At 38.6% G+C, this 12,500-nt stretch overlaps 1 protein-coding gene across 3 annotated transcripts in view; it reads left to right on the top strand.

Moving 5' to 3' along the window:
* The window catches only part of LOC135102974 (ITG-like peptide), a 78,762-nt gene that overhangs the window by 18,348 nt on the left and 47,914 nt on the right, over positions 1–12,500 (top strand). The window lies entirely within an intron of this gene.

The raw sequence follows: 12,500 nt of genomic DNA, 5'->3' as shown, positions 1-12,500 counted from the left end.
TAATTCCAATATACGGATCTTCAGTTTTTTGTGAATGCTGGTGAGAAGGAAGAATTATTTTGACTCGTATCTCCCTCTCTCTCTCTCTCTCTCCTCTCTCTCTCTCTCTCTCTCTCTCTCTCTCTCTCTCTCCTCTCTCTCTCTCTCTCCTCTCTCCTCTCTCTCTCTCTTTGTTATGGAAGATATTATTATTATTTTTTTTATCCTTGCGATTACGAATCATTATGTCAATAGTAGTATATCAACACCAGTAGTAGGTTATTGTAGTTGTGATGAAGGAGGAGGAGGAGAAGGAGAAAGAGAAGGAGGAGGAGGAGGAGGAGGTGTTGGTGGTGGTGATGGTGGTGGTGGTGGTGGTGGTGGTGGTGGTGGTGGTGGTTGGTCGTGGTGGTAGAAGTAAAAGTAGTAGTAGTAGTAGTAGTAGTAGTAGTAGTAGTAGTAGTAGTAGTAGTAGTTGTTGTTGTTGTTGTTGTTGTTGTTGTTGTTGTTGTTGTTGTTGTTGTTGTTGTTGTTGACAATGACGATGGCAATGATAACAATAATGATAACAACAACTGTACAATCACACGAGGAGTAGGCCTACCACCACTCATGTCCATATCATCACCACCACCACCACCACCCTCACAATCATCACCATCACATTCATCACCTTAATCACTATCAATCATCACCATCATTTCCATTACGCCCTTCTTCCGCACTGCAGCAGTAATTGGACTGGCATGCACTTAATGGAGGCGCCACTCTTGTTTACGACAGACGGGCTTGTGATTACCAGTGAAAAAAAAAAAAAAAATTAAATGGAAGAGAAAATGCGAAAAAAAAAACAAAGCAAAAATATATATAATAAAATCTCTCCAGGGTTCATTCAGTAATTCTCCCTGTCAGTCTTCTCAAATGTGTTATCACGCTGATTACACTCTTCACTTGGAACTTGTTATCCTCCATTCTTTGTCATCATCACGGCTATTGCAAGGCGGAAGTGCGCAGATTCTCGCCTTAATTGTTTCATTCGGTTCGATTCGGTTCGGTTGTGTTTCGCTAATTTCATCCTGTTACTTGTTCTCGTTTCTTTTTCTATTCGTTCTCGTTTCTTTTTTGTTCTCTTGCTTTTATTAATCTTATTTCAATTTCCGTAATACGTATTCTCAACTTGATTCTGTCTGGTTATGTTCGGTTAAGTTAGATGATTAGGATTAGGTAAGGTTCGGTGAGGGTAGGTTATGTATTGTGTTAGGTAAGAAGATAACTGAGATTCAGCTCGGTTAGGTAACTTTAAGTAAGGGTCAGGTAAGATAGGGTTGGGTATGTTAAGGTTAAGAAATGTTAGGTAAGGTTTAAATAATAAATAAGGTAAGGTTTAGCATAGATAAGAAAGTTTAGGCATAGTTAGGTAAATGTAGGAAAAGAAAGATAAAGATAGCTAAGATACGGATAGGGAAGTTTCCGTAATAGTTAAGTAATGTTGAGTAAAAGATTAAATTAGTTTGGTAAGGTTTGGTAGAATTATGTTAAGCTAGATCAGGTTAGGTAAGACTGGTTGTGATTAGGTAAGATCAGATAGAATTACGATCGGTTACATAGGATTAAGTAAGGATGTGCAAGGTTAGGTAAGATCAGAGGAGATAATGTTAATTAGATTAGATCATAAAAAGCTACGTAAGGATGTGTAGTGTTACGTAAGGCAAGGTCGTGAGGTAAGCATTACACTACTTCCAGCGTTACATATTCCTATCTACCACCCAGCCTCTTCTTTACCACGGTTACACCCACACCATAACACGAGATCAGACATTCACTGCAACTTCATTACATTTATCCCATCGAAAAGTCACATGCAGATTACGTTCAGTTATTTCCAACACTGCTAATTCTCAACCCACTCTCCATCAACGAACATTACAACACCGTAACAGACCCGACTTTCATAGCAATTTTGTACCATTTTCTTGTCGAGAAAGTCCAGCGCGGCACTATACTAATTCCAGCATTGATTATATATACAACCAACTTCCTGCCCTTTGATTCCACGGCCATTTTCAACGCCCTGGCTGAAATTACACAGAGGTTTTGTAGGCAGATGTGTGGGGAATTTGCTTTGCCGGGAATTTCATCCATCACTGCAAAGTAGATGAGTGTGTGTGTGGATGTGTGTGGATGCGTCAGCGGGGACTGTCCGGAATTTAAAGGTAATGATTGACTCTCCACCTGATGACATTTGCGGCTTCATTAATTTCACACTTTTGTAATTTTTTTCGCTTATAATACTTTTTATTCAGTTTTTGTTCTCTACTGTAATGCAAATGATGCTCTTTTTTCTATTTCTTTTTTTTTTTCTCTCTCGTCACTATTAATCATGATTTGAATTATTGGAAAACGCAAGTCTGTTACGGTGTGTGTGTGTGTGTGTTTGTGTGTGTGTGTGCTTGAGGTCAGTGACTGGCTATCATGAGTGGATAGAAGTGGAAGTATGGAAGACTGTTGTAGTAGTAGTAGTAGTAGTAGTAATAGTAGTAGTAGTAGTAGTAGTAGTAGTAGTAGTAGTAGTAGTAGTAGTAGTAGTAGTAGTATGGCAGTGGAGGGCAGGTCGTGGCATGGATGGTGTGGACGGCTGATGTGGTTGACGGAAGGTGTTCTGAGAACCTAGAAGTGATACGGATGTTGGTGTGGACAATGTGAATGCCTGACTAGAGTGAGTGACGAAGTTATGTATATATGTAGAGAGAGTAACTTTCTTAATTTATGGAGGAAGAGGAGGAGGAGGAGGAGGAGGAAGAGAATAACAAGGACGAAAACGACGAAGCAGACAGAGGAAGAAGGAAATTATGAAAAGGAAAATGGACTAAAGAACTACAGAAAGAAATGACGCGAGAGAATGAAGGAGGAGAAGAGGGACGGGAAAGAAGAGGAGGAAGAGAAGGAGGAGGAGGAGGAGGAGGAGGAGAAAATCTATGAGAGGTGTCTGGACGTGCTTGGGGAGAGATGGGAGCTATTTTATAAGTGTCAGTGAAAGACCATTAGAGCAACGGGAGCATGGAGTGTGCATCAAAAGAAACATGAACTACCTGTGTGGGCAACATAAGAGGAAGGTTCTGGGACGCACGTGTCGCTGAGAAGGAAGAGTGAGCGAACGTGCAAGGATGTGTGAGTGAAGTAACCAGATTTAACACCTCAAGTAGTAGTGTTGGTTGTAGTGGAGGTAGTGATGAAGGATTGTAAACAGTGGTGGTAGTAGTATTGGTTATGGAGGAGTATTACGAGAGGTAGTGTTGGTAGCAGGGGCAGTAGTCAGCACACCCCTGTATACGCATAAAGCCTTTGGAGAATATGACAAACAGCGAGGCGTCCACATTACAAATACTGCGTGTGACAGACTTCATAAAAAACATAAAAAACTAATACACGAGTAAAAAATATGAACAGGAAAGATTTCAAGCAGGGAAGCGTGAAATTATGAATGCTGTGTGTGACAGGACTCTAGAAAAGATGAGTAAGAAATATATAAACAAATACCAAAAAATGAATGCAGCGTGTGACAGGATTCTAAAAAGATAATATACGTATATGCAAATACATGAATAGGGAATATATAAGCAGGCATCAAAAATAATGAATGAATAATATACAAAAATAGTCTAATATTAAGATAATCTTATAAATAGATGAATATCCTATATCCTACGAAGACAAAAATTAATTACTTTTCCCATTCACTAATAATCTATGCTAGAATAACCTTTCCCCTCCGACAACACTCGTTAAAAGTAGAAGGCCAGAAGTAACATTAAAGTTATATTTAGTGCTGGTCGGACCTCATCTAAACTACGCTGTGCAATTCTGGTCTCTACATTAGGTCTATTAGAATCAGTACAAAGGAAAATGACTAAAAGGATACAGGGGATGAGGAGTATTCCTTACAAAGCGAGAGTGAAGCTGTTAAATTTACGAGTACATTCTTTAGAGAGACGTAGGTTAAGAGGAGACCTGATAGAAGTCTTTAAGTGGTATAAGGGTTATAACAAGGGGGACGTAAGCAAAATTCTTAGGATCAATAACCAGGACAGAACAAGAAATAACGGGTTCAAGCTTGAAAAATTTAGATTTAAAAAAGAGATAGGAAGAAATTGCTTCTCAAATAGAGTGGTGGATGAATGGAACGGACTCAGTAATCAAGTTGTCAGTGCTAAGTCATTAGGGAACTTTAAGAGAAGATTAGACGGATTTATGGGTGGGCAAGATAGGTGGAAATAGGTAGGTATATTTCATATAGGGACTGCCATGTGTAGTCCTGATGGCTTCTTGCAGTTTCCCTTATTTTTTTTTATGTTCTTATGTTCATATATATAATACCCGCATCTTTCGTCATGTATATATATTTTTACCCCTTTCCACAATGACACCTCCTTTCCCACGCTCCCCCTCGCCAGGTGTATGAATAAAACACAGGTAACGCAACATATCCTCCCCCACGTGCTAATCTCCGCCAGGCAGGTAATGAATGAAACAGTAAGAGCTTTAGCATGAATAGAAAATGAGTGAGGATCTTAGTCGGTGTACATGTGCGTTTAGTTACACATTTATTTTGCGTCTTAGAAATGTAAGAAGAGGATTACTGTCAATTATTACTTGCAATCGAGTGAGTTACTAATATTATTATTATTATTATTATTATTATTATTATTATTATTATTATTATTATTATTATTATCATTATTATTATTATTATTATTATTATTGGCTGATATTGTTGTTGCTGCTGCTGCTGCTGCTGTTGTTGCTGTTGTATTGTTGCTACTACTACTACTACTACTACTACTACTACTACTTACTACCACTACAACAATTATCTTAAAAAGTACGACAACGTGAGTCATTATAGAACTAGTGGGACCTTAAATCAGCTTGAATTGAGTGGTATCTTATGTTAATTTATTTTACCCTATACTGTTTATCTTACATTGCTTTTGCTTTCAATGTTTTATATTAGGTACATTTTTTTTTTTCCAGTCAAAACTTTTCACATTTTATCGAATTATTTACTTACATTCTTTTTTTCTTTTCTTCTTTTTTTTTTCTTTACCATATTTGTTTTTTTTTTTGGGGGGGGAGTGGGAGGTTGCACAGCGTTAATTTCATTCTCTTACTTCATATTCCTATTTTCCACCAAAACTCTTCACTTTCACCCCTGTTCTATTTTTACCTTCCACTATTATTCATTTTACATGCATAAGAGCATTACCAGGCATGCAAAAAATAAAATTAAAAGAAGAGTAAAAAATAGAAGAAAAAAAAACAAAAAAACGCTTAATCCCCGCTTCCTGAAAACAGTGGAGGGAATTGCAAAATAGAGAGACCATTTTAGCTCCAGATGTCTCAATATTTGTCTCTTTTTAAAAATCAAGTCGTGGAAACGTGGAGGAAAAACAAAGGGCAGAAATAATAAAAAAAAAGGAGTACGTTGCAAAATTTATCGGCACGTTATCGCGTATCATTCCTATTTTTCTGTCCTCATTCCGCACTGCTATTTTCCCTATCTATTTCTAGTGTATTATTCTGATTCTAGCCTTAATCCTTCCACTGCTACGGCTGTCGTATGCTGACAATCAGAGCAGTGTATTAAATGGTCTGGAAGGGCAGAGAGAGAGAGAGAGAGAGAGAGAGAGGAGAGGAGAGAGAGGAGAGAGAGAGAGAGAGAGAGAGAGAGAGGAGAGAGAGAGGATGAGAGAGAGAAATAGGTTTTTTGTCTTTTAAAAGTTACACAAGTATTTAAATTTAAGACTGTAGTAATAAAATAGGCATGTAACAGTACGTGAGCAGATTTTTGAGTCAGTGATAATGGGAAAAGGTTTTATAGTAGTGGAGGAGCTCAATACTTTTCTTTTCATAACTTTTCCTCCTTTTTCTTTGTTCTTATTCCAAAATATTATTGTGTCTTTTCATCTTTTTTTTTTTTTTGTGCTCACATTTACCTTCGTTCAATATAACATGTACATGCTTCTCATATTAAGTTTCCTTCTATACATAAATTAAATAAAAACGAACATTTCATAATTTCCTTTTCCTTTTCCTTTCATCTTCTTACTCCATATTATCATTGTATCCATTTTTACCCTTCTTTTTATTCAGCTTGCGAATGCTTCTCACGCTCCTCACATTAACATTTTTTTTCCTTTCTCTTTCTCACACACTGCTCATATCTATCTTCACTCATTACACTCATTACAACTTGCGCATGCTTCTCACATTATTTTTTTTTTTCCTCCGTCTATAAATGAAATAAAAATATACACTAATCACATTCCAGTCAGCTTAGTGCCGGTGTTGCTGAAATCACTGAAAGAGGATGTCAGGTAATTATCATATTGCCCTCGAGGGGACACCGATCTATAAATCATTAATGTGTCTCTGACAGAACTATAATAATAACTGTAACTATAACAGGATGGACAATAGTAGTGGTGGTGGTGGTTGGTGGTGGTGGTAGTGGTCTTAGTAGTAGTAGTAGTAGTAGTAGTAGTAGTAGTAGTAGTAGTAGTAGTAGTAGTAGTAGTGGTAGTAGTAGTAGTAGTAGTGGTAGTAGTAGTAGTAGTAGTAGTAGTAGTAGTATAGTGGTAGTAGTAGTGCAACAGAAGTAGGAACATTAACAACAACAACAACAACAACAACAACAACAACAACAACAACAACAACCAACCAACCAACCAACAAACAAACAAACAAACAAACAAACAATCATACCAATCAACCAAACAAACACATAAGCAAACAAACAAGCAACAAGGCACCATCATCAAACATACGCATATATTTAAGCCTCATGAATTAACAGAGCCTTCTAAAAATACTCGCTTTTCAAACAAACACGATTCACTGAAAGAGGAATTCCCAGAAAATCATCCTGCACCTGACATGCTTAAAGGCGTGCTGTGAGTGACGGTCTGGGATGTCTGGCGAGGGGCGGATGCAAGTGCTGAGGTGAATGTACCCGTTATTCTGATGTCCTGCCTTCCTGTGTATTCATCCGCGTCTGTGCCCGGCGGCGTACTGACGAGAGGGCGACCTGCTTCCATGCCATTCTTACACGTTTTGGAGTCTTATTTCGATTACTTTCAGATGGCTGTAGTGAAAATTATTATGGCTTTCAAGGGTGTTTTCATGTTTGTGCATCACCAACACGAAAAACATCCCATAAGAACCCAACTAATAACACCCATGGCCTGAGGAAATAAGGAAATGAGAGAATAAAGCGTTTTAGAATATTGGCAAAAAGTCTTTCATTGGTAAACATAACCAAGCAATACTATGTTATGACCTAGACTGATCTCAAGGCACCCGCAGAATAAGTCCTGTGATTGTTGCATGTTGCTCTGTAACTAAAGGAAAATTCCAATGATTGTCGGGGTCAGAGGGCGACCGGACTTCAAGCGAAGCAGGACCTTCAGTGCTGCCCACTCCTCCACTTTACAATTGTATATACTTTAAAAGCATTTGAGCATCACGACATCCTTTACATGACCATCAATACATTACCGGTGGCAATTACAATGGGATATCTACGCTATACAGACTTGTGGAGAAAATAAGATACTACTTCTGACGCCCTCGAACAAGGAATCCCACCGCTGCCACCACTTATGTAGTTCTCTATATTCTTCTGGCGCTGTACAAATATATTTAAAGTATATACAATGTAAAGCATAGAGGGAGCAGCACAAGAAATCGTCCTCTGATCTGCGGTCACTGGCATGGCTCATTCGCCAGTCACGCAATGGAGAGGAAAAACAAACGAGGCCAGTGAAGTGCTTGACACAGGATTGGCGCAAAATAGCAGCTTCAAATCATTTATAGCAAATTATAAGTCACCTGAGTCTAATAATCATCAACATCAGCATTAGCATAATCATCAGCTTTTATGAATCGGTCTCTCTCTCTCTCTCTCTCTCTCTCTCTCATCTCTCTCTCTCTCTCTCTCTCTCTCTCTCTCTCTCTCTCTCTCTCTCTCTACACACAAGATTTAGAGATATCACGAAGAAAAGTAAAATAAAACAAATCAAACATGACTTCAAATAATTAATGAAAATAAGAAACAATATCAAAGAGAAAAAGTAAAGTCACACGAGGAAAAAAAAATCTAAAAAAAGGTGCTTCACACCAAACGAAATACCGAAGTAAAATGAAAAAAAAAACATCAAAGAAAACTGAAAAAAAAAACATACAAAAAAGGAACACAAAAATGTAAAATCTCGCAATAAAAGATGAAGAATGAAAAATATGAAGTAGAGCAACAACAAAAACTGTACACTGCACGAAACAGAAAAAAAAAAATAATTACAAAATATCACAAAAAAAAATGGGTAAAAAGGTAAATAAAAATGCGAGAGAGAGAGAGAGAGAGAGAGAGAGAGAGAGAGAGAGAGAGAGAGAGAGAGAGAGAGAGAGAGAGAGAGAGAGATCCACACAGTCAGTTAATACCAATCCCCAAAGGAAACGAGCCAAGCTTTTCCACGACCTGCCGCTGCTTTTTATTATCGAAGCATACGGACTGGAAAGTGTGTGTGTGTGTGTGTGTGTGTGTAGGTGGGAGGATAGGTGAATGAGAAAGATGATACATGTTAGGTTATCTTGAGACCAAATTTTAGCACTAGTGAGGTTGTACTTAAAAGATTATAGTGTACAATTTTTGTATCTATATTACAGTGTGGTTAGAGATTCCTCAGTCAGTACAAAAGTAGGAATAACTATCTATCTTAGTATAAGGAAAGGTTCAAACACGTCAATCTTGATTAAAGAGAATTAACAATGAGGGCGAAATAAAGTGATTGATGTTTTAAACAAAAGAAAAAAGCTTTAACAAGGGAGACATACATTTTTTTTACAGTAAATTGACAGATCAAAACGTGCCGGAATGGACTCAAGTTAAATGAAATATAGATTCAATAAAAAGACAGACAGGAACTGGTTCACAAATACGGTGTTGGATGAATGGTGCGCGAATACAACAGAAGTGACCGAGTGACTGACTGACTGCCTATTTGATTAACTGATTGACTGACTGACTAACAACATCGTGGACAAATGGAAGAACAGAAATGAAACCTTTATCAGTCACGGCTCAAGTTTAAAATGGACTGGTGCAAGATTTTATATAACTTCGAAACACAACACTGACAACAAAGGAAAAGATGGAGTAGTGTCAATATTTTAGATCCTGCAGTTTAATTTCCCCTTTGCTAAATCGTCTGTTACTCAAATGAAGTGTCACGGTGTCATTAGCAGACGACGGGTTAATAGGAGAAGGCTCAGTGGATGCAGCCATGAAGATGAAAGATGGTATTAGCAAACTGTCTCGAGTAAATCAACTGACTTCCTCCAAACTCCTCAGGTTCTTACGCTTCTCTTTCTTCACACCCTTGTCTTCTTCGTGCACCACCGCGTCTTCTTCTTCTGTTTCTTTCTTTCTTTCCCTCTTTTTTTTTTTTTACTTCTTTTTCTTCCTCCTCCTTCTTCTTCTGCTTCCTCCTCCTCCTCCTCCTCCTCCTCCTCCTCGTCCTTCTCACGCATACATCGTTGCGTTATCCTTTTCACTCCTGCGTCCTTTCACTCCTGCTCTTTTTCACCCTTGCTTCTCTCTCTCTCTCTCTCTCTCTCTCTCTCTCTCTCTCTCTCTCTCTCTCTCTCTCTCTCTCTCTCTCTCTCTCTCTCTCTCTCTCTCTCTCAATGGAAAAAGAACAATATACAACACTGATTTACGAGGCAAGTCATGAACGTTCCAATATAAAAAGATAAATAAATGAACACACGAACTTCAATGGCACGCGTGAACGAAACTAAACGAGACCACCTACGGACGCGATGAAATATTTTGAAAACCCGCTGTGTCCTGTGAGAGAGAGAGAGAGAGAGAGAGAGAGAGAGAGAGAGAGAGAGAGAGAGAGAGAGAGAGAGAGAGAGAGAGAGAGACCAATATCCCCGTTACCATTACAAAGTGAGTGGATGGGAAACTGGGGAAAAAAAGAGAGAGAAAAGAGAGGAAAAAGATTAAATAAATTGGCTCGTGCTTTCAATTCTTTGTTTTTGGGAGACGCGCTGCGCTTTTGTTTTTGTTTTCCTTTTTTTCACGTAATTAGCTGCAAAGGTTAATGATTTTTCCTTCTTTAATTCAGTTCCTATTTTTGGGCCAATTCACGTTACAGTTCATGATTTTTTTTTCTGTTAGTTTGTGATCAGTAAGATTAAGATACGTTGGTGTTTCAGAAGTTGCTTCGTGTGGATCACTCTTCTCATCTTGCTTCTCCTCCCGTGCTTTTTCTCCCCAAGACTTGGTTCTTTTTCTCATCCCTATTCTGTCCACCTCCCAAATGCAAGTATTAATCGGTATTCTCAGTCTTTCATCCCTTTTACTGGTCAATTCTGGAAGTCCCTGCCTGCTTCTGTATTTCTTCCAACTTATGGCTTAAAATCTTTCAAAAGGAAGGTTTCAATACACTTCTCTAATTATGGATAATCCTCTTGGTTCTATTTTTTGGGGGACTGGCACCTTCACTGAGTCTTTCTTCTGCCTTTTTGTGGCCCTTGGAAAATAATCAACTAAATTTCTGTAGTCTTTTATTTTAAGTTATTATGTTATTTTATTCTCAGGAAGTTTATCTTGTAGTTTTTTTTTTTTTTTATATATGTTATAATGTCATTTTATTCTCAGAAAGTTTATCTTTATTCCTGTAACGTAAGGAGGTGTTGTACTGAATCGTGAGTGTTGGGGTGGAGCAGGTAGCGCCGTCTTTCCCGAGCCTCAGCAGACGATGTAGGGTGGTCGGCTCCTTACACCCACTGCCCTCACGTTCGCAGCCATAACTCACCGGTGCCCATTTCAAGGCAGGGTCTTATCTTTAGTAGGGACATAATCACGAGGGCAGTAATGAGCTCCGTCTCGTGTTCGTCCTGGTGTTTCGACGTGAGCGTGCGTCATAAGTGATCTAAAAATAACGCAGTGAAAAGTAATAATACGATATCCTTCTCAGTGCTGTATTTATGGTGTCTTCGTTAACTTTCCCTTCGTCATCATAATATTTTTGTCATTTTCCCTTACATGATAAAAACATAAATCTAAAAAAAGAAAAAAAAATGGCACACTAGATATTTTTCTTCCTGGATTAATCAACAAAAATATTACCATTATTGAGATATAAGTACGACGTAATCAAGATACTATTACGATACTGAGATAATCCATGTGTGTCGTTATCGGCTTGTTTAATTAAGAGAATACATTATCAACTTATTACTTTCTGTACATGCCCTTCTTACTCTAATTGACACTACATCCTTTCTCTACACATAATCGCTTTTCTCCTCACGATAATTGCCGAACAGTTGTTCTGTATCGACTAGTTTAATTAAGACACTATATTCTCTCTCTCTCTCTCTCTCTCTCTCTCTCTCTCTCTCTCTCTCTCTCTCTCTCTCTCTCTCTCTCTCTCTCTCTCTCTCTCTCTCTCTCTCTCTCTCTCTCTCTCTCTCATATCACGTTCACTGTAAGATAACGAAGAACACTAATTGTACGTTTTTCTCCCCCACGTTCATTATCACGAAATATATACGTACAGGAAGGATTTGTATAAAAACGTTCATTCGCGCCTTACGCTTTATTTTTTTCTCTCCCACCTCATCTTTCTGTCAGGTAGATGAAGGAGAGAAGATGAATGGTGGGGGGAGCTTCTATGAAAACTTGTATAAAACACTCATTTGTATAAAAAAAAGCATAAATAAAAACTTATATAAACTTGTATAGACAGAAAAAACACTCCCTCTACACTTGTTTTTTCTCCTTTAGCTCACTTTTTTTCTGTCAGGTACATGAAGGACGGAAGACGAAGGAAGTAGGGGAGAGGGGAGACAGGAGCCAGCGTCTTAAGTCAAGATTCAAGGTTCTGTTCTTCCTTTTCCCTCTTACGGTTTCCTCTCGGGACTCGCCTTCCCTCTTTCACGTACTTTCCTCTTATTAACCTCTTGTTAGGCACTCCTGGGGTCTGCGTGGCCTTGATTCACTCCCCTCGCCAGGAACACTTGATTTAATGCCACCTGTTGTTCGCTGTGTGTTTATCTTTTCATGATGGTGGTGGTGGTGGCCGTCCCATTCCTCCTCCTACTCCTTTTCTTCTTTTTCTTTTTGCCTCTTGTGTTTCTTGTTCTTTTTCTCCTCCTCCTCCTTCTCCTCCTCCTCCTCCTCCTCTCAAGGATAAGTAGGTGTGTTGTTTGTCATCTTATATAATCCTAGGTTGTTATTCTCCTCCTCCTCCTCCTCCTCCTCCTCCTCCTCCTCCTCCTCCTCTTCCTCCTTACCCACCTTCTCTTGCTTCCCTTACCCACCTTCACTTTCTTCATCTCCTATATTAATTATTCACTTCCTTTTCATTACTTTTTCTATTCTATTCAATCTCAATTTTTACGACTCTCTCTCTCTCTCTCTCTCTCTCTCTCTCTCTCTCTCTCTCTCTCTC

This window comes from Scylla paramamosain, chromosome 8 (genome assembly GCF_035594125.1).
Source record: "Scylla paramamosain isolate STU-SP2022 chromosome 8, ASM3559412v1, whole genome shotgun sequence".
Taxonomy (NCBI): Eukaryota; Metazoa; Arthropoda; class Malacostraca; order Decapoda; family Portunidae; genus Scylla; species Scylla paramamosain.
The sequence above is the reverse complement of the archived record's forward strand: the minus strand, read 5'-3'. Positions and strand labels throughout refer to the sequence as shown.